Source organism: Physeter macrocephalus, chromosome 21 (assembly GCF_002837175.3).
Source record: "Physeter macrocephalus isolate SW-GA chromosome 21, ASM283717v5, whole genome shotgun sequence".
NCBI lineage: Eukaryota > Metazoa > Chordata > Mammalia > Artiodactyla > Physeteridae > Physeter > Physeter macrocephalus.
In genome coordinates this window covers 46,922,320-46,949,959 of record NC_041234.1, presented here as the reverse complement: position 1 = coordinate 46,949,959, position 27,640 = coordinate 46,922,320, and the positions used below count along the sequence as shown (strand labels likewise).

The 27,640-nt window shown below is 45.0% G+C and overlaps 1 long non-coding RNA gene across 2 annotated transcripts in view; it reads right to left on the bottom strand.

Moving 5' to 3' along the window:
- The window catches only part of LOC112062360 (uncharacterized), a 40,648-nt gene extending 13,665 nt beyond the window's left edge, over positions 1-26,983 (bottom strand). The window contains exon 1 of one of the 2 annotated variants that reach the window (XR_002890682.2): positions 26,865-26,983. This is a non-coding gene — a long non-coding RNA (uncharacterized lncRNA). Of the gene's footprint in view, positions 1-23,330; positions 23,420-26,864 lie in introns of those variants that run through there. The other variant, XR_008616384.1, reaches the window with a different exon arrangement.
- Between the last annotated feature and the right edge of the window lie 657 nt (positions 26,984-27,640).

The following is a 27,640-nucleotide window of genomic DNA, read 5'->3' as shown; positions in this document are numbered from 1 at the left end:
TGAGTCAGGTCTGGAGTGCATGTTAAAGCCAGATTGTGGAGAGCCTCAAATTCATTCATTCAGTCATTCATTTAGCCGCTACTTGGTAAGTACCTACTGGGTACTTTTCTGGATGCTGTGAACACAGCAGTGAACGGAACAGACCAAAACCTCTGCTCTTGGGGAGCTGGTGCACTGGCAGAAAGGAAGAATTCTTCCCCAGGTGCCTGGGCACCTTTCCCAGCCTTTCCCAGCACAGTAAGGCCCGGGGGAAGGACCGAGGCAGGCCCAGGAGGGCCAGGGTCCAGAAGGAGGGAGTCTACGTGAAGGTGTCCTGAGAAAACAGACCAAGTGGGGTCTTTAAAGTCTCTGGAGGCTGAGTTGTTTGGAGTGAAGCTATCAGCAATAGGGAAGCATGGAAGGTTCTCAAAGCGGAGGATTGGTAGCACCAGAGCCGTGCTTTAGGGCCACTACTCAGGAACCATGTACAGGATGGACTTTGGGTGTAAAGTGTAGACATCAGGAGGTAAGGAGGAGGGCCATCGCTCTAAGACTTAGGATTCCCAGGAGAACTGGCCCAGCACCAAATTAAAATGAGGGCCTCCTGTTCAAAGATTATTAAGAATTTCAGGATGGTGAGGCCAGAGTATTAAACCTAGTGCGAGGCTTTTCTGAGCCTAGGGCCCTGTGTGAGTGCCCAGATCACACATCCACGAAGCTGGCCTTGCTTTACCTGGTGATTTACATGGTGCTCACCACTCTGGACAGCCCTGCAGGGCCTGAGGGAAATGGAGTCCAGCCTCATCCACCCCCTAGACACATCTGATTTCTTCCATTCCTTCTAATCTGGATGACGCTGGCCATCACTTGAGACCAACCTGTCCCCAGGGTAGATGTTTCCCTCCAGGCCCTCCAAGAGTTGGCTGTCTTTGTCCTTTCTTTCCTTCTTTCTTCCCTTCCTTCCTTTCTTTCCTTTCTTCCTTCCTTTCTTCCTTCCCTTCCCTTCCCTTTCCTCCCTCCCTCCCTCTCTTCCCTTCCCTTTCCTTTCCTTTCCCTTTCTCCCTTCCTTCCTTCCTTCCTTCTTTCCTTCCTTTCTTTCTTTCTTTCTTTCTTTCTTTCTTTCTTTCTTTCTTTCTTTCTTTCTTTCTTTCTTTCTATTTTCTTTCTCTTTCTATCGAACATTTATTGGGGAATATACTATAAAAAAGTATGGACTTGGAATGTGACAGACATTGGCTTAAAACTAAGCCTCACCTGTCACTACCTGGTCAAGTCCATTAACCAGTTCTGAGCCTCAGTTTTCTAAGTTTTAAAATAGGCACGACACCCACCTACCTCATAGGGCTGTCATGATGCTCAAATTAGACAATGTGTACAAAGCGCATACTCCACTTTGCACACTACAGTGTGTGCTCAACACATATTTGATAGAAAGAGCCATGGACCAGGAGTCAGAAGGCATTTTCTGGGTCTTCCATTTCATACCTGTGACCCCAGGCAAGTCATTTCAAGTCTGAGTTTTAATTTGCTCATGTGTAAAATGGGAATTATTATGCATATTTCATAGATTTGCTGTGATAAAAAGGCAGGTAAAGTGTCTAATAGAGTGGTTGACACTCTTTCAATGGAAGTTCTCTCTCTGGTTCTTAATACACATCCATCCACTCAGTTCCCCTCTCTGCCCACAGTGTGAACTGCAGTGATCCCGTTCACTCAAGGCAGCCTGCTCTCTCTGTATGGGGCCCTGATTTTGTTGCCAGGTTACCTTCTGGGTGCCTCGGGCCCAGTCACTGCCCCAGGAACAGAGTCCCTGAACCCCAAACTCTTGGCCATCTGGCTGTCTCTCATCCTCACTGACAAGCCCTGTGTCTGCTTCCCCTGCAGGCTTTCTCTGAACCTCTAGAGCCAGATCTTTGTCCTGTCCCTTCTCCAGTGTCTTCTCCAACTCTGCATAACACCAGACATGCCCGTGGAGGTAGGAGCTGCTTCCTTCTAGAGCTCAGAGTTCTAGGCTTGCCTCTACACGGGGAGGCTCAGACAGCATAAACTTCAAATCCTCCCCCAACCCTCTTTTGTCCACTTCTCGTGGGGCTTGCTGGGCAAGTCATCAGGTGCCTTTGGTTGATATGGCATCGGTGGTGGCAGCATGCAGAGTAGGCCTGCCTGCCAAGTTCCAGGCCTGAGAGCCCAATGGGCCAGGAGGCACCTGGCCACAGTCCTGGGTCTCACAGGTGATGATACCAGGCCAGAGGACCAGGCAGGCAGAAAGCAGACATCAGGAGGATAGGAGGGTGAGGCTAGGGTGTCAGCTAAGGCTAAGTTGTCAGCTTCCACAGGCACAGTCACGTTGAGCCCAGTGCCCAGCAAGTCATTAGAGAATAAGAAGCACAGAGGGGACCTCCAGTGTTGGGGTGGGCTTACAGGGGTGTGTTCTAACCACTCAGTCATTCAATATTTATTGAGCACCTACTACATGCCAGACACTGTTCTAGGTACTGGGGATATAGCAGAGAACAGAAGACCCTGCCATATAGTCTAGTGGTCAGATAAAGGCAATAGATGAATAAGGATACAAATGGTGAGACATGATATGGAGAAAAGAAAGGCAGTTAAGAGGGGTAAGGTGCTGGGTAGGATAGGTTGACAGAGTTACTATTCTATTTCACGTGGTTAGGGAGAAGGCGTTTCCATTAAGGTGACATTGGAGCAGAGATTGAAGGGTATGAGTGTATTATATCAAGTTCTATGGAAACTGTATCTCCAGTAGAGAGAAGAGCAAAGGCATTGAGTTGGGTGTGTACTTTGTGGGTATGGAGAATGGAAAGTAGACTGGGATGAACAATAAGGAGCAGTGGGAGAGGAGCCAGGGAGGTGGCCTGGGGGACAGATCTTGGGGGTCCTTGTAAGTCATTTGGCTTTTGTTCTGAGGAGAATGGAGCCATTGGAGGGTTTTGAGCAGGTGAGTGACAGGATCTGACTTATGTCTTAACAGAAATACAAGGGCAACTGTGAGGTGAACATGGAGGGCAGGAGTGAACACTGAGAAAGAAGTAAGGAGGCTCTGGGGATTGTCCCATGAGAGGTGATGGTGGCTTGAACCAAGGTAGAAGTTGTGAGGGGTAAAAAAATTGTTTGGATTCTGGATTTTTTAGAAAGCAGAGCAAACAGGATCTCTAGCTAAGGAGTAGGGACAATCCAGGAGGGTGATTAGGCCTGTGTTAAGAGAGGGATGGAAGCCCCAGGCATCCAGAAAGATATGCTTTCTGTCCAGGCCTCAAACCATTCTCACCCCAGCGTACTGCTTTGTGCCTTGCAGCATTATTCAGCAGTCAGAGAAGCAGTGCTCTACATGGGCACAGCATCTCAAGTCAGCCTATAAGGCACAATTGCAGATAGTCAAAATTATCCTTGAGAATCCCTTCAATTGACCATGAAGTTGGAACCAATCATGGCCTTATGAGTTGAGCTACATATGAAGCTGTTAGGAGCCATGTGGAATGAAAAAAGGGATCATTAAACATGTCCACTATACTCAATGTGGGGAGATGATGATGGCATGAGAGGCTGGAGGCCAGTGGGGCAGATAGAGACTAGCAGAGCCACATAATAAACGGCCACATGATGCTACTGCACCAAGCTAAGTTTCTGGGAGGTACAAACTCAAGTCACAGCCCCTCAGAGAACTCGAAGAGTGAGTACTAGTTCCTTGGACTCCATCTCACAGAGTTAGCCCATCTAGGTCATGGAGCCAGAGATTGTCATGACAGGGTAGCCGGAGGATGCCAAGGGACCACCCCATCTACTCTTTGAATCTCCACAAAGTGGTCATCCAGCCCTGGCTTACACACCTCCAGTGATGGGACACTCACTACCTCCCTCTTCCCCAGTTTTGAGCGTGGACAGCTGTTCAGAAAATTCTTTCTTGGATTGAGGTGAAGTGCTCTGGCTCCCTGCCACTTTCTCCCAGGAGTCTCTGCCCCCTGAGGCCACACTGACACTATCCGTTCCCTCTGCTTTCTCTGGCCACGACAGCCCTTCAGAGCTTTTACAACAGAGATCACATTCCCCTGCCTTCTCTGCTTGATGCCAGGAAGCTCCAGCTCCTTCATCAGCTCCTTATGGGACCTGGGCTTCAGCCCTTTCCCAGTCCTCCCGCACTGAGTCGTGGACTCCGCCTTTCCTGCTCTGTCCTGCAGACCTCCTCAAAGGATCATCCATAAGGACCCAGTCTTCCAACATTGGATCCTGTGGGGCTCCCACCCAGAGGCCTTGCCAGCTTACCTGGCTTACCAACCTCATGCTATAAGCAAGGACCAGAACCCATCTAAAACCCAACTTGCCACATGCTGCTGCCCCGGCCTTTCCAAGCAAGAGCTACACTTGGAACCCGTGAAGTGGGGGGCTGGGAGCTCCTCCCCAGCACCTGATTCCCAGACTGGTCCTCCTAAAGCTTTGAGTCCAAGTCAACAGAAGACGGCTGCTTTCCTGAAGCTGCCCCTTTAGCTTCTCCCATCTCTTCTGACTCATCCATCTTCATACTTCTCACTCACCCCACTAAATGCTCCATGATCATCCCCACACAGATCCTCTCCCTCCCCCACTGGTGAGGACGAAGCCCAAAGCCCTCACTTCTGGGGTTCCCCCTTCTCCCCATGAGGTCATAACAAGCTTGATTGCATCCATACGGTCTACCACTGCTGCCTTCTAGCCCACAGCCCCTGGAGAAGCCCTGACATCCTCTTGGCTTGGCTTCTGCACTGCTCCAGGCCCCAATTTCCTGCCATGCCAATCAGGAGGAGGTGGCACCCCCCCAACCTGAAGAGTGTGTCTCAATTCTCCACTTCCTGCCACCCCAGAGTCGTGATGGATTTTTTCCATCAACCATGATCCCCTCAGCAGTAGATCTCCTTTTGCTGAAACCTCCTGACAAGGCACAAGGGTGGGTTTAGGGGTAGGAGTTGGGGGGGCGGTCAGCACAGGGGGCAGACATGCATTGGAATTTCCTCAGGATTCTGTGGGTCCAGGGGCAAGGGAAGCTAGGGATGGTCAGCACTAGGCCTGAATGCAGGACTGGCCTCTACATCTAGCTCATGGGGGCAGGGGGTCGAGGGTGAGGTGCAGTGAGCTCCTCTGGCCTCCCTGCCCTCCTGCGGCATCAGAAGCTCCCCCTACCCTGAAACCCAGGCGGCATGTGGCAAGCAGCTGGCTGGAGGTTTCTGTGCAAAGCTATGGTCATGGTTCACCGGAGTTAGGCCTGAAAATGGGTGAGCCTTGGTGTGCAGCTGAGGGAAGCTGGGCTGCCTTCCCTTCTGGAGGCTGTCTCTGGGCCAAAGCTAAAGGACTGCAGGAACTGCTGAGCTTGGGGCCTAATGACCATGCTTTGATTCTTAGTACATCTTTGCTGCCTCTTCCTACCTCTGTTAGACTCCTTTGAGCCTTCCCTGGAAATCCAAGAAGAGACTACAGGCCCTCCCTGGGTGGTTTCTTTCCTAGCCCAGGCAAGGTCCCCAGAGAGCTGCCTGGCCTTCTCCCAACACCAGCTCCATCCTGAAATAAGAATAAGAATGATAGTCATAATAAGAAGATATTCTGCCTAATGAAGAGCACCAGTGAGGTAGGTATTATTATTATTAAACCCATTTTGTAGATGAGCAAATTGAGGCTCAGAGAAGAAAATTATTTGCCACGGAGGTAGGAAGTAGTGAAGCCAAGATTTAAATGCAAATCTGTGACTCCAGAAAGTGTTTACAGTTATGGCATTCCCACTTCCCCATCCTCTTTCCTCATTCCCCTCCCCTTCCTGGCTCCTCACACCCATCTTAGTCTCTGCTTTGTGTCTTCCTCTCCATCTCCCACCACTGCCCCCACTCCGGGCTTCAGGCAAGCCAGCCAGCGGCCAGCTCACCCCCTTGGCTGAAATGTGGAGCTCAGCTGCTCCAGACACACATTTTTACCAGACCAGATAAGGTTTCAGCATTGGGGCAGTGAGCAATTTATTTCTGAGTCTGAAGTGGGAAAGGGTGGGGGGTGGGAAGCCCTAGAATTCAGTCTGCTGAAGCAAAAAGAAGCAAGGAAGTGTGTGTGTGTGTGTGTGTGTGTGTGTGTGTGTGTGTGTGTGTAGAGGAATGGGGGAGGCAGCAGGAGACCTGAGTATCGTGGAAAGCAATGGAAGCTTGCTGGGTCCTCTTCAATCCTAAACAGAGAAGTGGAATGTGACAGAATTTAGGGCAGACACACTCAGCTGTCCACACCTTTCAACTACTGCAGTCCAATCACCATGCCCATCGCTGCTGAAAAATTCTCTTACGAAAGTCACCAAAGACCTTCTAATCACAAATCTGCTGGACACTTCCTTTTCCTCATATTTAACTTCACATTTGACACAGTTGGTCAGCCTCTCCTTTTGGTGACACTCTCTTCCCTTGGCTTCTCTGCCCCTGCATTCTCTAAATGTCCTCTTGCCTCTCTGATCCAACCCTGCTCAGTCTTCTTGACAGATTTTCTCTTGCTCTACTCATTCTAGAAGTCTCTCCAGACCCTAACCTTAGCCCTCTCCTCTTATGCTCTGTCCGTGCTCAGGGCCAGCTCACCCACTCCCGTGGCTTTACTGCCTGTCTCTTTGCTTGTATCCCTCACATCTCTAGCCCCTTCCAGACTTACCTTCGGAGCTCCAGGATCTGCCACTGCCTGACCGCTCTCTCAATCTGGATGGTCCGCGAGCACTTCAAATTCCACATGGTCAATCTAGAACTCAACTAATCTGCAGACTGTTCCTCCTATTGTGATTTCCGCACCAATGACAGACATCATTAGCCACCCAACTGTGCAAGGCAGAATTTGCTTTCACACCTCCCTCTCTACCATGCCTCCAGCTAATCAACCCCCAAGCCCCATTGCTGCTACATTCTAGATATACCAGAAAAAGTCCGTTTCGCTCCATATCCACTGCCGCCACCCTGGCCCAAGCCTCCATTGCCTCTTACTTAGACTACACAACATCCTTTTCAACAGTCTCCCTGCTTCCACTCTTGCTCCTCTATAATCCAGAATCCTCCCAGTGGCCAGAGTGACCTTGTAAATTACAGATAGATCATCTCTTTTCTCCTGCTTAAGAACTTTCAATATCTCCCAGTAGCCTCAAGATACAGTCCAAACTCCTTACCTGGCCTGGCCCCCGTCTACCTCCCCAGTCTCATCCCTTGACATCTCCTCCCATCCCCCACCCAAGTAGCCATCCCCGACTGTAGACTCCAGCAACACTGAGCTTCTCTCTGCTCCTTCAGGAGCAGGCTTCAAGCTGGTCTGGAATGAGGGGGAGGCCAGAACTGAAGTGAGTTTCAAAAGGGAGGAGTGGCTTCCAGACATGGACAAAGAGTGTCCACGGTGGAGCTGGACACAAAGACAGGGCTTCTTAAGTGTCAATGACTCATTCCTGAATCCTTCAGTTTCTGAGACAACCAGAAGCTCCAGCTGGGGCCTGAAGGAAGCTAAGATATCACTTCCTCCTTTTTGGAGAGAAGTTGCAGGGCCCAAGGTTTCCTGTAGCTTCCCAGGGGCCAAGATGATCTTGCTCACGTCAAGCTCCCCAGTATCAGCTGCCACAGATGTCACAGCTTGAGACTGGAGAAACACAGAAGACATAGGTGGTTCCTTGGAAGAGAGGTGAGGAAGGCAGGCTGTGGCAAATAGAGCAGGCCCTCAGTCAGGGGAGGCTCTGAAGGGAAGGGTTGGGGCAGGGGAGGCAAAGTCAGAGAAATGGAAAAATATGAGAGAGAGAGAGAGAGAGGAGAATACAGTGGGACCTAGAGTAAAAGTGAAAGAGATGGAAGACTGAGCTAGAGAGACAAAGAAAAGAGAGATAAGTATGAGAGAGGGAGGGCAGGAGAGGGAGAGGAGAGACAGAGAGAGACTGGGATTAAGGGAAGGAAGACAAACAAAAGCAGAAGTAGAAACAGAGAGGTGCAGAGAAGGAGGGAGAGGTAAAAATGCACAGAGAAAGATAAAGAGAGAATAAGAGAAAAGAATAAATAGAAAAGGGCAAATAAGAGAGACTGAGGTTGGGAGAGAGAGAAAGAATGGGAAACAAGAGGGTGAGTGTAAAACCTGGGCACAATCATAGAAGGGCTCACAGAAAAATGCATACCTAAGTCAAGAGAAATCACTGGAAGGATCCCCAGCTCGGACAGACCCCAACCCAATGCCTGGGCCCTGAGCAGCCAGCCCCACCTGTCCATCCTTGGACAGCTCTGTTAGAAAGTTCTTCCTTATTGTCAAATCAAGAGGTCGGGAGTGGACAGGATGGGAGCACAAGGCAAACTACCTGGGCTGGGTTCGGTTCTGAGAGGTCTAAAGTGAGGAAAGTCTGAGGGCAAGTCCATTAGGGAGAATGAGTGTTGCCCCCAGGCAAAGAGAATTGCCAGGGGCAGATGCAAAGCTGGGGTACAGGTCTAGAGCAGGGCCAGGGTGGAGGAGAGATGGGATCCAACAGGGAGTGGGTTCCAGGCAGTTGCTGAAATCGGTGCATGGGTGGCGTTGGGGCTGCTGGCTGGGGTTGCTCCAAAGGGCCGCCTACGCAGAACTCAATGCTGCCTACTTTGTTGCCTTTGTCCATTGGTCAGGATGTGGAGAATGCTAGATTTGATGTCAGATGACCTGGCTTTGAAAGGCAGCCCTGCCCCTTCCTAGCTCTGTGGACCTGGGTCTTAGTTTCCTCATCTGTAAACTGGGGACAATACTCCTTACCTCATATTGTTGTTTGGATGATTCCAGATGATAATAGGGTAAAAATACCAACAGGGGCATGGTTTAGCTCTACTGCTGGAACCACGCAGAACACATCGGCTTCCTCTGCCCCATGACAGCCCTTCAACGGGCTGAACACAAAGCCTCTGGCCCCTTCAGTCTTCTCTTTTCCAGGTCCTTCAATCATTCCTCGGAGGACAGGATGCCTCTTGAATTAGAAACTTAATGGAAGATCTCCCAGGGAGGATGCTGGGATGCAGGCAGTGAGAGAGCTTGGGTAGGCAAAAGCACCACATTTCAGAGGGCTTTTTAAAGATTCTAGCCCTGAAAGAGACCATTTGACCCAAACCACTTTCCTTTTGCTAAATTAAAACCTCCTAGAAAGCCACAAGGAAAACCTCCTAGGGCAGGCCCTCCCCAAGCAGGCGGTTTATGGGGTGGAGTGTGGGGGCCTCAACTATAGTTGCTCCTCCACCCCCAAGAAAGAGCCACAGGGCAGGGCACTCTCAAGAAAGCTCCCCTAGAGCTGGAACAACACTGCCTTGGGGTTCAACCCAAACTCCAGCCCCACAAGATGCTGGGCAGGAAGGCTCTCTAGACAGATGCGCAGGGCTAGGGATGGGGGGGGGAGGGGGGGAGGGGCTCAGCTGTGTGCTAAGGCCCAGAATCTTGGGTCTGCCAACAGAAGGAGCCAAGAGCAGAGGAAGATTGACCCAGAAATGGCAAAACCAGGGCTCTTCAATGGGGGTGACAGTGGGAGAATGGGAGTGGGCTATTTTGCAGCATTAATTTTGCAGTCCCACTAGCACCTTTAATGTGCCCTTTCAGTGCCCCTCTACCTGCCAAAGCCCTCTTCATGTCTCAGCTTGAGGAGCTCAAATGTCCCTGGGAGCTGGGGGCTTGTGGGGAGGGAAGGGAAGGAACTGAGTGTGGGAGCTGTTCTGAAGGAGAGGAGGGAGGCAGTGGGGAGCAAGGCAGGCTGGTGAAGCCCTCCCCCCAGCAGGCACTTCAATAATCTGATTTCCATAAAGAGAACTTTCCCGGCCATAAAGATTTTATTGAAACTCCCAGCAGCCTGATAAAAGCATAATTCCACTGACCACAATCTACCTAGGAATAGCTCCAGGATATTAGGCTGAAACTCAGCAAGGCTATCCCTTCTGGAAGGCTGCTCTGCTCCCCTTCCCCCTTTCCCCTTTTCTCCTATGGGAGGGAGGGGCCTCCATTTGGCTCAAATGTGGACTATCCACACTCCATGGGGAAAAATCCACTCATCCAGCCCTGAAAATAAGCCCAGCTCTACAGGCCTGTGACAGAGAGAAAGGAAGTCCTGGGTCAGGCAGCACAGGAGCCAGCTGACATTCCTGCTGGAGTTCCACGCCTACCATGGCCTGGTCCAGACCTGCTGCTCCCGCAGGGTATGTACATAAGGGTCTGAAAGAGGGGCTTTCAGCTCTGAGCCCCTGAATGGGACCCAGTCTAGAATTGGAGTATCCTGAGAGATGGTTGGAGACAACATAAAAGAAAGACTCCAGACTCTAGTGGCCAACAGTCCTGGATCTGAATCCTTGCTCTGCTGCTTACTGGCTATGTGACCTTAGGCGAGTCACTTGTCTTCTCTGAGTTTCAGCTTCCTATCTGCAAAATGAGGAAAAGAATACTTACTTATTCAAAGTGTTAAGGATAAGTGAGAGAATATGAGATGCCTAGTGTGATGCCTGGGATGAAGCAGGCTGTCAATACCCGCTACTCATCACCACCCTATTCCCCTCACCCCACATGACCACTCCCTTCTCCTCATCTCCACAGTTGGTCATAGTTCCCCTCAACCATAGCTGGTCCTCCACCTCCAAGAAAGAGCCACAGGGCAGGGTACTCCTAAGGGAGCCCCCGTGGAGCTGAAGCAACACTGCCTCAGGGTCAGACCCCAACCCCAACCCCATGAGATGCAGAGTGGGAAGTTGAGGTAGACAGATGGGCAGGGCAGGGGATGATGGGGGTGAGGGGAGAGGCTCAGCTGTGTGCTTCCTTGTAGGAGACAATAGGTACCAAGAAAACAGCCCATGGAAGGTTCCCTGATTCTATGGGTTGAAGTACTGATTTCTGACTAAACTAACGCCTTCTGTGACTTTGGGCAAGTCCTTTTCCCTCTCTGAGCCTCAGTCTCCCACCTGTCAAATGAGAGTGGGCAGTTAGATGAAGTGGTCTAAGTAACTTCCTGGTTCTGATTTTGTATGACTAAAACACTGCCTAAAATTCTGATTAGTCAGGACTATCCATTCATTTATTTATTCAACAAATATTTAATAAGCACCTTATATGTACCAGGCATTGGTTTAAATGCTGGGAATAAAGCATTTGGAAAAACAGAAAAAACTGCTGCTTCATAGAGCTCAATGAAATCAATCAATAAAAGCAAGGGCCAGAGCTGCCCTGCCCTGCTGCAGAGCATGCACAGATGACCTCACTGATGGATGGGCCTGGAGAGATCCAGGTCCTGAGGAGGACAGAGTCTGTTTACTCAGGTAACACTCAGGGTGATTCTGTGGCCTCTTCTTTACATCTCTTCTCGTCGGTTAGGTCAGGAGTGGGAAGAGTGACGGCTCTGCCCATCAGGGAGTTCCCCTGAGAGGGGGGATCAGAGGGATTTCCATGCTCCCCAGAGTGGGGTGTGACCAACACCCCTTGTTTCATACTATACCTGAGCATTGCCTCTGGGCTGCCCACAGAGGGTCCCATGTAAAAGTGGCTATTTGCAAATGAGCCTTAATGGTTAGCAAGAGAAGGTAGACTGTGATACCCAATAGTGTAGAGACAGGAGGCAGACATATTGGGTCTGGACAGAAGACAAGACAGCAAGGGAAAGAATTCAACATTGAGCCCAAAGAAAGGGTTAATTAGAGTCAATCCAGGAGCAGTTAGTATTCTGTTGGAGGTACCAGCAGGGGTAGGGAGACTCTGGGAAGGCTCCCAGAGGTGGCTTGGAAAGACAAGTTGAAGAATGAAGGTGGTCCATGTCTGTAGTACAAAGAGGCCAACCTGGTCTTTGGTCCAGCTCTGTCACTGATTTGCTGAGTACCAATTTTCTAGTCTAGGTAATTAAAGATTTGGACAAAATGATGTCTTAGGAAAGTCTCAGCAGGAGACTTGCTATAGGTTGAGAGTGTCTAAAACTAGACTGGAACCTCCATGAGGGTTGGTATCCCAGTACATAGCACAGACCCTGGCACAAAGCACATCCTCAACTAATGTTTGTTGAGTGGTTTGTCAGGGCTGTGGGGGCATGCCTGAGATGGCAAGCTCTCTCTAGAGTCTCCTAGTTTCAGCTTCTACCACTCCTCCTATGGAGTATATTTATTGTTTTTGCTTGATTAGCCCTTATTATCCAACTTCTTTTTAAAACTTTTTTATTATTTTTATTGAAATAACGTTGATTTACAATGTTTCAGGTATACAGGAAAGTGATTCAGTTATATATATATATATTTTTTTTTTCTTTGTCAGATTCTTTTCCATTATAGTTATTATAAGATATTGAATATAGTTCCCTGTTCCCTGTGCTATACAGTAAATTATCCAGCCTCTGGTAAGATAATTTATATATTCCTTAAGGAACTACCTCACTCCCATTCTCAGTCTCTGTGGTTCAGTTAGAGGCTGACTCCACTCTTGGCTAAAGGGAAGAGCATGTGATTCAGACCTGGCTCCATCTTCCTTGGCATAGCAATTAGTTTACAGATGGGCACAATTAATTTAGAAACTTAGTTCTGGGACTTTTGAAAGAATTGTTGGGAAGAGATCATTTCTCTTTACATTGAATTTGGAGTTTGAGGATGTTAACGTGGACCTGTTGGCCACCAACTAGTAACCACAAGAGAGCAGAACTGAGAGAACAAGAGCTCAAGACTGAGTCTTAATGATTACATGAGGCTCCAGATCCAGCTGTGCCTGAAGCTAGACCTACCCATGACCTTATCAACTTTGTGAGCTGATTAATATCCTTCTTTTAAAAACCTGATGCCTATGTCAGTTGGATTTGAGTTACATGCAACATGAAGAATGCTGTGAATAATATACTTCCTCCTCACCTTCCATATGGTCCAGTCACTCAGGGTCACTTGCCAGTCTTAAATAAGTCATGAACTTTCATATCTACATCTTTTGCGCATGCTGTTGCTTCGTTCACAGATGTCTGTCTATCTAGAGTCATTCAGAGCAGGACATCTGGACTGGTGGGGTAAGGGCATCCAAAAATCTGCTACTCCTTAAAAGCAGTAAGAACTCCAGAACAAATGGTTAAAATCAACTTTTCCAGAACCTTGGAAAGTAACCAAAAGTTTGCAATGATATGAGGAGCATTATTTGAAAAAAAAATAATAACTGCTGATTCTTGGTAAGAACAGTGAGATTTGTGAGGTTTGGACTTGTCCTATTCCCATCTCTTTCTCCCAAGCTCCATATTAGCCTGGAAAACCAGCAGCTTAGCAACACCCAGAGGGAGCATACCAGGTTTGAAGATCCTCAAAAAGCCCAATTCCTAGAGAATTGTCACTACTTGACCTGTCTAGCAGCTCCTTGGAAAAGTATCATTCACAGAGTTTTTATTTGACCTGGCTCAGAGTTCACTCAGTGGAAAAGATCCTACCCCTAGAGCATTTATTGAAAACAACCAGTAACAATTGTTTAATACCACAGCAGCAGTACCAATTGGGGGAAAGGAGAGACTATCTGGTCAAAAAACTTAAAAAGAAGATCTTGGGCATGAGAAGTTCATAGGGGGCTTTGAAATGCTCTGACATGTCATATTCCTGAAGATCTAGGAGGCCATGTGCATTTGCAGGGCTGTGTGCATGCACCAAATACACCTGAAAAGGCCCTACTTTTTCACATCTGGCTGACATTGGGGCTTGGTGGAGGTAGAAAGTGATGGCAAAGGCAGAATTGCAAACTGCTAGAGCATTGAAGGAGTAACCCGACACACACACGCACATGCACACACACACAAACACACACACACAACCTCTCATCAAAGGGTTGATGATCACTCATTCAAAGTATTTAAGGAAATTTCTGTTCAGTCATTAGTGACCACTAAGCTAACCAAGCATTCACTTCGGGAGCCACATATGACAGAAAATGTACTTTATAGAATTAGTTAGGAAAAGTCACTAAATAGGCAAACAACAACAACTAAAACAAGCAGTAACAAAACCAAACCCTGAGGAGGGGGGAGAAACTGATTTCCAGAGTTGCCACATTATAGTATTGAAATGTCAAGTTTTCTACAAAAAATTATGATACATACAAAGAAAAAATGTATTGCCCATACACAGGAAAAGTAGCCAAAAGAAACTGTCCCTGAAGAACAGAGGTTGGACTCACCAGGCAAAGACTTTAAATCAGCTATTACAAAATATGCTCCTCAAAAATCAGTTAATGTAGGGACTTCCCTGGGGGTCCAGTGGTTAAGAATCTGCCTTCCAATGCAGGGGACACGGGTTCGACCCCTGGTCGGGGAACTAAGATCCCACATGCCACAGGGCAACTAAGTATGTGTGCTCTAGGGCCTGCGTGCCACAACTAGAGAGCCCACACACCACAACAAAAGATCCCACATGCCACAACTAAGATCTCGTGTCACAACTAAGACCCGACACAGCCAAATAAATAAACAAATATATTTTTTTAAAAAATCAGTTAATGTAATCTATCACAGCAACAGGCTAAAGAAGAAAAAATACATGATCATATCAACAGATGCAGAAAAAACACTTGATAAATTAATGATAAAAACTCTCTTGATAAAGAACATCTACAAAAAACTTACAGCTAACATCATAATTAATGGTGAGAAACTAGATGTTTTCCCCCTAACATCAGGAACAGGCAAGGATGTCTGCTCTCACCACTCCCATTCAACATTGTACTGGAAGACTTAGCTAATGCAATAAGACCAAAAAAAGAATACATATTGGCAAGGAAGAAATAAAAACGTCTTTGTTCACAGGTGATATAATTGTCCACATAGAAAATCCTAAAGAATCAACAAAGACTCCTGGAACTAATAAGCAATTATAACAAGGTTGTAGAATATAAGGTTAATATAGGAGTATGTTTTTTAAAAACTGGAGGAAATCATGCCTAAAGAATTAAAGGGCATCCAAATTGGAAAGGAAGAAGTCAAATTATTTCTGTTTGCAGATGACATGATCTTATATGTAGAAAACCCTAAATATTCCACAAAAAGTTGTTAGAACTAATAAATAAATTCAGCAAAGTTGCAGGATACAAAATCAACAATAACAAAAAATCAATTATGTGTCTATACATTGACAACAAACAATCCAAAAAGGAAATTAAGGGAACAATTCCATTAACAATAGCATCAAAAAGGATAAAATACTTGGGAATAAACTTAAGCAAGGAGGCAAAAGTCTCATACATTGACAACAACAAAATGTTGCTGAAATAAATGAAAGAAGACATGTAAAGTGAAAGATATCCCATGTTCATGGATTGAAAGACTTAATATTGTTAAGATGACAATATTTACCCTAAGAGATCTACAGATTCAATGCAATCTCTGTCAAAATCCCAACAGTGTTTTTTTGTTTGTGTTGTTTTGTTTTTTTCAGAAATAGGAAAAGCATCTTAAAGTTCATTGCAAGTTCAGGGAGCTCAAATAGCCAAAATACTCTTGAAAAAGAAGAACAAATTCAGAGTACTTACACTTCCTGATTTCATACCTTACTACAAAGCTATAGTAACCAAAACAGTGGAATACTGGCATAAGGACAGACATATAGACTAGTGGACTAGAATAGAGAGCCCAGAAATAAACCCTAGTGTATATGGCCAAATGATTTTTGACAAAGATGCTAAAACCATTCAGTGGGGAAAAGACAGTCTTTTCAAGAAATGGTGCCAGGAAAACTGGACATCCATGTGTGAAAGAATGAAATTGGACCCTTACCTAACACCATATACAAAAATTAACTCAAAATTGATCAAAGACCGAAACATAAGAGCTAAAACTCTAAAATTCTTAGAAGAAAACATGGGAGGAAATCTTAATGGCATTGGATTGACACCAAAAGCACAGGCAACAAAGGAAAAATAGACAAATTGGACTTCAAAATTAAAGACTTTTGTACATCAAAGGATACTATCAACAGAATGAAAAGACAACCTATAGAATAGGAAAAATATTTGCAAATCACATAGCTGATAAGAGATTAATATCCAGAGTATATAAAGAACTCCTAAAACCCAACAACAACAACAAAAAAAACAACCCAATTCAAAAATGGACAAAGGAATTGACATTTCTGCAAAGAAGATATACAAATGGTCAATAAGCACATGAAAAGATGTTCAATATCATTAATCATTAGGGAAATGCAAATCAAAACCACAAAGAGACATTACTTCACAACCATTAGGATGGCTATTTTTTTTAAAAAAAACAAAACCAAAACATCACAAAACAGAAAATAATAAGTATTGGCCAAGATGAGGAGAAATCAGAACTCTTGTGCACTGCTGGTGGGAATGTAAAATGGTGCAGCTGCTGTGGAAAGCAGTAAGAGAAAAAAATAAAAATAGAATTACTATATGATCCAGCAATTCCACTTATGGGTATATACCAAAAATAATTGAAAGCTGGGACTTGAACAGATACTTGTACACCTATGTTCATAGCAGCATTATTCACAATAGTCAAATGATGGAAACAACCCAAATGTCCATCAATGGATGAACAAAATGTATGTACAATGGAATATTACTCAGCCTTAGAAAGGAAGGAAATTCTGACAAATACTGTAGCATGGATAAACCTTGAAGACATTATGCTAAATGAAATAAGCCAGACAGAAAAAGATAAAGATTGTATGATTCAACTTATGTGAGATACCTAGAGTAATCAAACTCATAGAGACAGAAAGTAGAATGGTGGTTACCAGAAGCTGAAGAGAGGGAGGAATGGAGAGTTATTGTTTTCTGGAGATAAATGGTAGTGATGGCTGCACAGCAATGTGAATGTACTTAATGCCAATAATATGTACACTTAAAATGGTTATAATGGTAAGTTTTATGTTATGTATATTTTACCACAATAAAACCAAATTTTAATAAAGATATGTATAATAAATTTATACTTGCTACCACAAAAGATGGGTAAAATGGTGATTTTTACGTTATGTATATTTTAACACATACACACGCACACACACACACACACACACACACACACACAAGAGCCAAATAGAAATTCTCAAGTTGAAAAGTACAGTAACTGAAATGAAAACTTCACTAGAGGGGGTCAACAGCTGATTTGAGCTGACAGAAGAAAGAATCAGCAAACTTGAACTTAAACTGAGATTTTCCAGTCTGAAGACATAAAAAAAAAAAAATGAAGCAAAATGAACAGAACTTCAGAGACACATGTGACATCATCAAGTGTATCAACACATGCATAATGGTAGTCCCTGAAGTAGAAGAGAGAAAGAAAGCAGAAGACAAATAATCATCCAAAGTCCCAAATTTGGTTAAAAAAAAATACAACACCCATCTACATATTCAAGAAGCTCAATGAACTTCAGATAGGATAAATGCAATGAGATCCACACATAGACATGTCATAGTCAATCGATAAAAGTCAAAGACAAAGAGAGAAACTTGAAAGCAGTAAGAGAAAAATCACATACAAGTGATCAGTAATAAGACTGATGAGATTATGAGAAGCTAACTTCTCATCAGAAACCACAGAGGCTGAAAGAAGGTGGAATGACTAATCAAACTGCTGAAAGAAAAAGATTGCCAAGAAAGAATTCTCTGTCCAGCAAAACTATCCTTGAAAATTAAGGAGAAATTAAGGCATTCTGAGATTTAAAAAACAAACAAACTGATATTCCATTGCTAGACCTACCTACTGATATTTCAGCACCAGACCTTCCCTACAAGAAATATTAAAGGGAGCTCTTCAGGCTGAAATGAAAGGACTCTACATGGTAACTTGAATCCACAGAAAGAAATCAAGAGTACTATTAAAGGTAACTACATAGGTATATAAATGACAATACGATTGCATTTTCATTTTTAATGCTTTTCTTCTGACTTACAAGACAATGGTACAACAAAAACCCCACACACAAACAAACATAAAAGTACATTAAATTAGAATATACTCCTGAGGGATGGGGATGTGGAATGGAGTTATAAGTGTGAACAGAAAAATAAATTATGCAAAGTATTTTTAAAAGACAATGGCATAAGGTAACAATAAAATTGTGTTAATGGGCATATAATGTATAAAATTGAAATTTATATTACAATAACAGCACAAAGGAGGGAGCAGGGAATTAATATGTGGGAGCAAAGTTTGTATACTATTGATATTAAGTTAGCATTAATCCAGACTAGAATGCTTTAAATTAAGATCTTAATTGTAATCTCCAGGACAACTACTAAAAAATAAAATCTCAAAAATACATGGTGAAATACATGACAAGAGAATAAAAATGGTACACTAAAATATCTAACTAACACAAAAGAAGGCAGTAATGGAGGAATAGAGGAACAAAAAAGACACAAAACGTATAGAGAACTAATAGCAGATGGCAGGTATGATTCCAATCATACCAGTAATTGCATTAAATGTAAATGAATTAAATGCCTCAATCAAAAGATAGAGATTGGCAAAACGGATTTTGCAAATCCGTGATCAACTATATATTGTCTAAAAGAGGCATATATTAGGTTTAAAGTCACAAATTTGTTGAAAATAGAAGGATGGAAAAAGACATATCATGCAAACAGTAAGCAAAAGATAGCTGAAGTAGCTATACTAATATCAACAAAATAGACTTTAAGACAAGTTGTTACTAAAAAAATAATGTTTTATAATGATAAAAGGGTCAATTCATCAGGAAGGTGTAAAAAATATACATGTATATGCAACTAATAAAACAGCTCCAAATTACATGAAGCAAACACTGACAGAATTGTGGGAAGAAATAAACAATTCAACAATAATTTTTGAAGACTTCAATACCCCACTTTCAATATTGGATAGAACAACTAGGCAGAAGATCAACAAAAATGTACATGAGTTGAACAACACTATTAACCAGCCTAATAGACAGTTATAGAACACTCCACTCAACAACAGCTATATACATACTCTTCTCAAGTGCACATGGAACATTCTCCATGGTAGATCATATATTAGATTATAAAACAAGCCTCAATACGTTTAAAATAATTGAAATAATACAAAGTATGTTCTCCACTCAAAATGAAAATAAATTAAAAATCAATAAAACGAGGAAATTTGGGAAATTCACAAATGTGTAGAAATTAACACACTCCTAAATAATCAATGGGTCAAAGAAAGACTGCAAGAGAAATAAGAAAATGCTTTGAGATGAATGAAAACAGAAACACAACATACCAAAATGTATGGGATGCATCTAAAGCAATACTTAGAGGAATATTTATAGTTGTAAGTGCCCATATTAGAAAAGAAGAAAGATTTCAAATACAATAATAACCTAATCTTTCACCTTAAAAAACTAGATAAAGAAGAGCTAACTATACCTCAAGCAGGAGAAGGTGGGAAATAATAAAGATTAGAGCAGAAATGAATCAAATAAAGAATAGAAAAACAATAGAGAGAATCAACAAAATTTAAAGTTGTTTCTTTGAAAATATCAACAGAATTGACAAACTATTAACTAGGCTGAGGAAGAAAAAGAGAGAGAAGACTCAAATTACTAAAATGAGAAATGAAAGCAGGACGTGACTACCATCCTTACAGAAATATAAAGGACTATATGAAGGAATATTATGAAAAACCACATGCCAAAAAATTAAATAAACTAGATGAAAGGGACACATTTCTAGAGGGAAACCGCTGAAACTTATGTGAGAGAAATTAAAAATTTTTGAATAGACTATAACAAGAGATTGAACTAGTAATTTTTTTAAATCCCATAGAGAAAAGCTCAGACTCAGATGACTTTGCTAGTGAATTCTATCAAACATAAAGAAAACATAATACTAATTCTTCACAATCTCTTCCCAATAAAAGATTAATAGGGAGCACTTCCCAACTCATTCTATGACATCAGTATTACCTTGATTCCAAAACCAAAACCATCACAAGAAAACTACAGTCCAATGCATATAGACCCCAAAATACTCAACAAAAAACTAGCAACACAATCCAACAACTTATAAGAAGATTTATATACCAAGACAAAGTGGGATTTATCCCAGGAATTCAAGATTGCCTTAACATCCAAAAATGAGTCAATGTACACTATGTTAATAGAATAAAGGACAAATGAAATGCAATCATTGGACACAGAAATAGCTTTTCGACAAAATCCAACAAGCTTTCATGATAAAACACTAAACAAACTAGGAATAGAAGGAGACTTCCTCAATCTGATCAAGGACATCTACCAAAAACCCACAGCCAACATCATACTTCATGGTAAAAGACTAGATGCTTTGCCCTAAGATCAGGAACAAGACAAGGATATCTGTTTTTACCAATTCTGTTAAACATTGTATTGGAGGTTCTAACCAGGGCAATTAAGCAAGAAATAAATATTCATAAAGGTATCCAGACTGGAAAGAGGTAAAATTATCTCTATTCACAGATGGTATGACTTTTACAGAGAAAATCCCAAGGAATACACACACACACACACACACACACACACACACACACACACACACCACTATTAGAACTAATAACCAAGTTCAGCAAGGTTGCAAGATACAAAATCAATATATAAAAATTAATTGTATTTCTATACACTAGCAATGCACTATCTGAAAAAGAAATTAAGAAAATAGTTCCATTTACAGTAGCATCAAAAAGAATAAAAAACAACTAGGAATATATTTAATGAGTGAAGTACAAGTCCTATACATTGAAAACTATAAAAGATTGCTCAAATAAATGGAAGAAGACCTAAATAAATGGAAAGACATGACATGTTCATGTATCAGAAGGCTTAATATTAAGATGGCATTGAGCTCCAAATTGATCTATAGATTCAGTGCAATCTTTATAAAATAACCAGCTTTTGTTTTTAGAAATAGATAAGCAGATCCTAAAATTCATGTGAAATTACAAGGAATCCAGAATAGTCAAAACAAACTTGAAAGGGAAGAACAAAATTGGAACACTTCCTCGATTTCAAAACTCACTAAAAAGCTACAGTAATCAAGACAGTGTGATACTGACAGAAGGATAGACATTGAGACAAATGGAATAGAATTGTGAGTCCAGAAATAAACTCTTGTGTGTACAATCAATTGATTTTCAACAAGAGTGCCAAGACAGTTCAGTGGGGACAAGAATAGTCTTTTCAACAAATAGTAGTGGGAAAACTGGCAAAATAATAAAGTTGGACCCTTACCTCATACCATATTAAAAAATTAATTCAAAACATATTAGATGTAAGAGCTAAAAGTATAAAACTCTTAGAAGAAAACAGTGACTTTGGATTAGGTTCTTATGGTTTCTTAGACATGACACCAAAAACACAAGTGAAAAAGAAAGAATAGACAAGTTGGACCTTATCAAAATTAAAAACTTTTGTGCTTCAAAGGACACCATCAAGAAAACAAAAAAGACAAATACACATCACCAGATGGGAGAAAATATTTGCCAACCATATATCTGATAAAGGATTTATACTCGGAATAAAGAACTCTTATAACTCAAAAATAAAAAGACAAACAATCCAATTAAAAACTTGGGAAATGATCTGAATAGATCATTTCTCAGGGAAGATATACCACTGGCCAGGAACACATGAAAAGATGCTCAACATCATTAGCCATCAGAGAGATCAAAACCACAATGAGATACCAGTTCATACACACTGCAATTGCTATAACCAAAAAGACAATTAACAACAAGGGTTGGCAAGGATGTGGAGAAATTGGAACCATCATACACTGCTAGTAGAAATATAAAATGGTGCAACTGCCTTAGAAAACTATTTGGCAGTTCCTCAAAAAATTAAACATAGAATTACTATATGATCCAACAATGTCACTCATATATGTGTGTGTGTGAGTGTGTGTGTGTGTGTGTGTATATATATATATATATCCAAGAAAAATGAAAACATATGTCCACACAGAAACTTGTACATGAAGCTTCATAACAGCATTATTCATAATAGCCAAAAAGTGGAAAAAACCCAAATGTCATCAACTGAATAATGGATAAACAAAATGTGGTTTATCCATATGATGGAACATTACTCAGCTGTGAAAAGGAACAAAGTACAGTTTCATGCTGTACTTCATGGATGAAGTTTGAAAACATTACGCTAAGTGGAAGAGACCAGACACAAATGCCACATATTCTATGATTCCATTTGTATGAAATTTCCAGAAAAGGCAAATCCATAGAGATAGGGAGTAAATTAGTGGTTGTCAGAGGCATGGGGTGGGGAAGATGGGAATTGGGTATAGGATTTCTTTTGGGGTTGATGAAAATGCTCTAAAATTAGATAATGGTGATAGTCATACAACTGTGAATTTCCTAAAAACCACTGAATTGTGCAGTCTAAATTGGTGAATTTTACGGTTTGTGAATTATATCTCAATAAGGGCTTATTAGAAAAAAACTAGTCACTCAGGGTCATTCTTCTGTGAAACAGTCCTGAGTTTCACAGCAAGGATAAGGCAACAGAAGGGAGAATGGCAAGGCCTGAGCTGCTATTTAATGAGCACCTCTTCTTGGCAGGCACCGCACTGGCTACTTTACATACCTCAACTTGTTTGAATCTAGGACTAATTCTGTGAGGAAGGAATTACCATCTCCATTTTACAGCTGGCAAAACCGAGGCACTTGCAGGAAGTGGTGGAGGCTAGATTGAAACCCAGGTCTGTGCTCTATCCCCTCTTCCGGGGGCCTGGCTACAGGGGCTCCTGCCATGGATGAGCCTGTTCCTTTGATCCCTTTGTCCCTGGCCATGGAGTGGAGGAGACGGTGGGCACCAGCTGGCGCTTGGTCTCTGATGCCCTGTCCAACTGAGCTCTCCCTCTGGGGGCTGCGGGCTGGGCAGGGGTGTGCAGATGAGCTCAGCTCTGGCTGGTGCAAACCAGTCTTGAGTTGGAGGCTCGCAGACTGGGTGTATTTTTATCACAGGTCACAGGGAATTTCCCAACCATGGGATCAATATCAGTTCATTATTCATGGGGGTGGAGTCTGGGGCTGGTAGCTGGTGGCAGCTGTGCTTAAGGACTCCTGCAGACGTTTCCTCCTCGTGACAGTGCTTCCTCCCTCCCTTCCCTCACCCTAGCTGGGTGCTTCACAAAGCTTACCTCGTTTATACACATTATCTCAAGGGTCAGTAAGTAGGGTTGATTTAAGGCCTGGTTTACTAAGGTATGGAAGGGTCGGGAGACTTGCCCAAGACCACACAGCCAATAAGTGTCAGGGCAGGGTTTCAAATTGAGGTAGGAGAGAGACATCATAGTGGATACCCCTCTAAGGAAGTGATTTCACTTTTCCAGACTCAGCTTCTCTTCCCCCTTCCCCCTGTTCCCCCCTCTCTAGCCTTTCCACTCACCTGAGCTCTCTGAGGACACTTTTCCAAGCAGTGTCAGCTGACTCTGTAAGGTGGGCAGTGATTCTTACTTGACAGATGAGGAAACTGAGGCCCAGGGATGGAGAAACCACAAAGCAGCCCATCAGTGGCAGGGCCCCGACCAGAACCAAGCTTCTCTCCCTTCTAGCTGAGCATTTTCCCTACAGCACACAGGCAGACAAACCAGTTTTCCAGGCCAGCCTGGAAAGCGTGGGATGGAGGCCTTTAACCACATCCCACCTGCAAGAGCATAGGGCTGGGTCCCTCAGAAGTCCAGGCCTCGGCAGCTTCCTAAACCAAGATGCCCTAAGGGCTCATTGTCGCCCCCACCCCCAGCTACACCCACCACCAGCTTGGTCCCAGCTAGGGCCTTGCACAGGTTCAGAGGAGACCCTGGGGAGCATCAGTTCCCAGGTAGAGGCAGCAGGAGCAGCTCCAGATGCTGGCCCTTGGCCCTGAGTGTACTGTATTCCTGCCATCTTGGGCTTCCCCAGCAGCCACAGGCACCTTGCTCCTCCTCCCCCGCCTCCCTCAGGACCCAGGCTGTTGCCTGGAGCCAGGCAGCCCACGGAAGCTCCATCCTCTGTCCCCCCAGAGGCAGATCAAATGACCATTAAGCTTTGAGCAGATGCAGACAGTTGAAGGTGAGGGCCCAGGGCAGGAAGCATTTTGTTCTCTGCTAATTGGCCTCCTATGGTCACTAGAGAGGGTCTGGGGCCTAGAAGGGAAAAAGCCACATCAGTTCTCCATGGCTGCTCCTCTGTGGGCCGAAACCTAAGTGCTTCAGGCCTGGTGGGCAAGCAGATGTCTGGACAGCCCACACTACACAGCAGGGAAGGCTAGAAGGGGGGTTCGCATATGGTCTCAGCCCCTGTAGTCCTGCCTGCAGGGCCTCCCTGGGAGATGCGGGAAGGCCAGGGAGCCTGAAGGACAGGACACCTTTCAGGAGTCTGCTCTGAAACCCCGGGCTCTATTCATCCCCTCTCATGACCGCTGAGCTCCCTTCACCATTTCAGACTCATATGCCCTTATAAAGCATCTATTCCCCCACCTTCTCTCAGGGTACAGACAAGGATGCTGGGGCTCAGAGAGGGGAAAGTCTGTATTATGCAAAGCAGTGTCAGAGCTGAGATAAAGCTCTACCCCCATCTCCATCCCTCACCCTGCCTGTGCCCCATTACCTCAGCTTAGAGATGCAAACTCTCAGAAAGCAAGGATTCACCTCTGTTTTCCCAGCCCCAGTGTCTGGTGCTTAATAAATGTTCTAGACTGATGACTCCCTGATCAGAGCAGCTCCTTAGAGACCAGTTGAGCTTTGGAGAACCCTGATGACTGGCTTGAGGTGGGCTGGCCCCTGGCTTCCAGGTTTGGACCTTGGCCTTGCAGCTGCCTGTATGCTCCTGGAGCAACCCTCCCGTACCCAAGGCCATCTAGTGCCCAGGTCTGCCCTCGCTCTGCTGCTATAGCATCCAGGAGGCTGAAGCTCAGGCATATCTCACATCAAACAGGCTCTGGTTCCCTGATTTCCCCACCTCCAGTCTCAGACCTTGCCATGTCCCAAGCACCATCCGGGGAGGGCCCACCCAGGTCCATCCAGGGAGAGACCAGACACCAGAAAATTCTTCAGGCAGGTCTTAGTCACAAAGAGGGATTGGTTTTTGAAAGCCCTTTGGCCCTTGACCCCCAGACCACCACCTCACTTGTTTCTGGGTAGAGGGTGCTGTCAGTATCCTCAACCTCTGCCTCCTCACTGCCACCCAAAGGAATCTCTTCCCAACCAGTGTCTCTCCTTCATATCCTCCTTGTAGGTTTGAGTCCTTCAGGAACCATATCTGGGTCCCACTGAGAATGACCAGATTTCTGCAAGACTTCATGTTGTGGCTTCTGCTGGGCCCAGAATCAAATCAGCACTCTTGTCAGTGCCCACTGCCTGTGTCATGCCTAAGCTTGCTGTGCCCTTCAGGCACTGTCTTGCTGAGTTTCGCTACCCTTGCTAGGGCCTCTTTGGCATCTATGTTAGTTTTCTCAGCCATTCTCTTCCCTTTGTACCCACCCCACCCTTGGGCCCAAGCCAAACTAGCCTCATACTGAGCTCTATGGATGTGGCAAAATAAATCCTTAAATGTGACAAGCATTGTGACAAGCACTTCGATGGCCCCCATCTCATTTGATCCTCACATCAACCTGTTGAGGTGGGGATCCACAGTCCCAGTTTACAGATAAAGAAACTGAGGCTCAGAGAAATACTCCCTGGCACAAAAAATAAAACCAGGTCTGTCTGATTCCAAAGACAGAATTTGAACAGTGGGAATAAGATGAATTGGGGCCCGGGGAAAAGCCTGGAGGTGGGGCAGCAACAGCGTGGGCTTGGAGATAGCCTGTGTAAACCTCTGAGAAGGCTGGGGAATCACCACTGGCATTTATTGGGCACTTACTGTGTGCTAGGCGTTGTCCTAAGTGTTTTATATGCATTGTCTCCTTGAATCCACACAAGAACTCTGTGATGTCCACAATATTATTGCTCCCATTTTACAGAAACCGGGGCACAGAGAGCTGAAGCAACTTACCTAAGGCCTCCCAGCAAATAAGTGACGGAGAGGGGCCAGGACCTGAACAGTTGCTCTTTCGGCTTGGTGGAGACAGGAATGGATGACTGATTGGCCCTGAGAAGTCCAGAGCCTAAGTGACCGACAGAAGGCTGGGTTGGTTGCAAACTGTGAAGTGCCGTGCAAATGTGCTCCAGTTGGGGTCAGAGGCCAAAGAGCTACGAACGTGAGTTTTGTTGGCAAAGGTGGAAGGGAATAGGAGCAGCTCGGGTCAAGGTTCCTCCCAGCGGTAGGGTAGCTGTGAGAGGAGGGTTAGACAGGCAGCCCTGCAAAATGGGGCCACTTGGCCAACCCAGACACTCAAAGCTGGCTGATGCAGGGGTCCCGATCTGAATGACTTTAAGAAACCATGAGTCGGGGGTGTGAGCCAGCAGCCAGCAGCAGCCAAGGCAGTTTGAAAGAAGTGAGGGGCCAGGGCTCTTGCTGGGTAGGGAGTCAAGGACCCACTGGCGCTTGGAGGTTGGAGAGGTGGCCCGGGTGAGTGTGCAGATGCCTGTCAGTGAATGTCATTTGAATTATCAGCTGGAGCTCACGGCCTTGCTCCAGGGAACAGCGCACAGATGCCAATGCCTCCGAATCCAGGCTCACTGGGGGAGACCACAGGGGCAGATAGGAGAACTGGGGAGCTGGTCTTGAAGGGTGGCAGGACTTTGGCAGGCTGAGATGTGGGGAGGCATGAAGGCCTGGCACGGCGGCCGCATCTGTGAACACCTATGGAGCGGCACCCACGCGCCCAGCCTGCCCCTCCCTCCTTTGTTATACCCAAACTCCTCCTTTATCACAGCATTGGATTTTAGTTGCTCACCCATCTGCCTCCCTCACCCATTGGACTAGGAGCCACACAAGGACAGGACCTGTATTCATAGCCACAATTTATGAGGGCCGGCTCCGTGCTGGCCACTTTACATACCTTGCTTCTCTCCATGGTCTGAAAGTTCCCCGCTGTATCTCACTGAAGTTTGTAGTCTTGGAGGCCTCACTTGGTGTAGATCCCAGTGCGTTCAGCGTGGATGCCGGCGGTAGGAACGCATGAGAAATGAGCGTAGGCTTTGGTGACTAACCTTGGTCACTGGGGTGAGGCCCCGTGGTGGTATTCAGGGGTGGGGTGTGGAGGAGTGTGGAGCATCTGCTGGTCCCAGTGGCAGCTGACTCAGATCCCTGGGGGCCTGTGCTGAGGGAATGACGGACAGGGCCTGGCACCGAGTCTTCCTGGTTTCCCAAGGACTGGAGGGCGACAGGGTGAGTTCTGCTCTGCTCCTCTCCCCTGGGATCCCCGGGGTGAAGCCCCGCACACCACCCCCACCCTACATCATCCCAGCTACTCTTCCTTCCTTAGCCCCAAATGAAATCTTATCAGCATATTTATTAATAGGACATTATGGTTTCTAATGAGAATCCAGAAAACATTTACGGAGCAGATTAAAGACAGCTCCACCCCATGAAACAGCCCTGAGCCTTCCCTGGGGATCCTCGGGTGGGGGAGGGGTGGAGTGGCTGGGAAGAGGGGAGCTGTTTTCTCTGCTGGCCCCCACAAGAGGGAAAGCGGGGAGAGAGAGTTACAGGGAGAGGAGCTGGACCTAGACCACCAGGCCCCTGCTCTCCTTTTTTTTCTGGGCTCCAAGTTAAGAGTTGCACCTGCAGACAATGGCATTGCCGTCATCCTAGTCCCAGAAGGCTCCTCGGGGC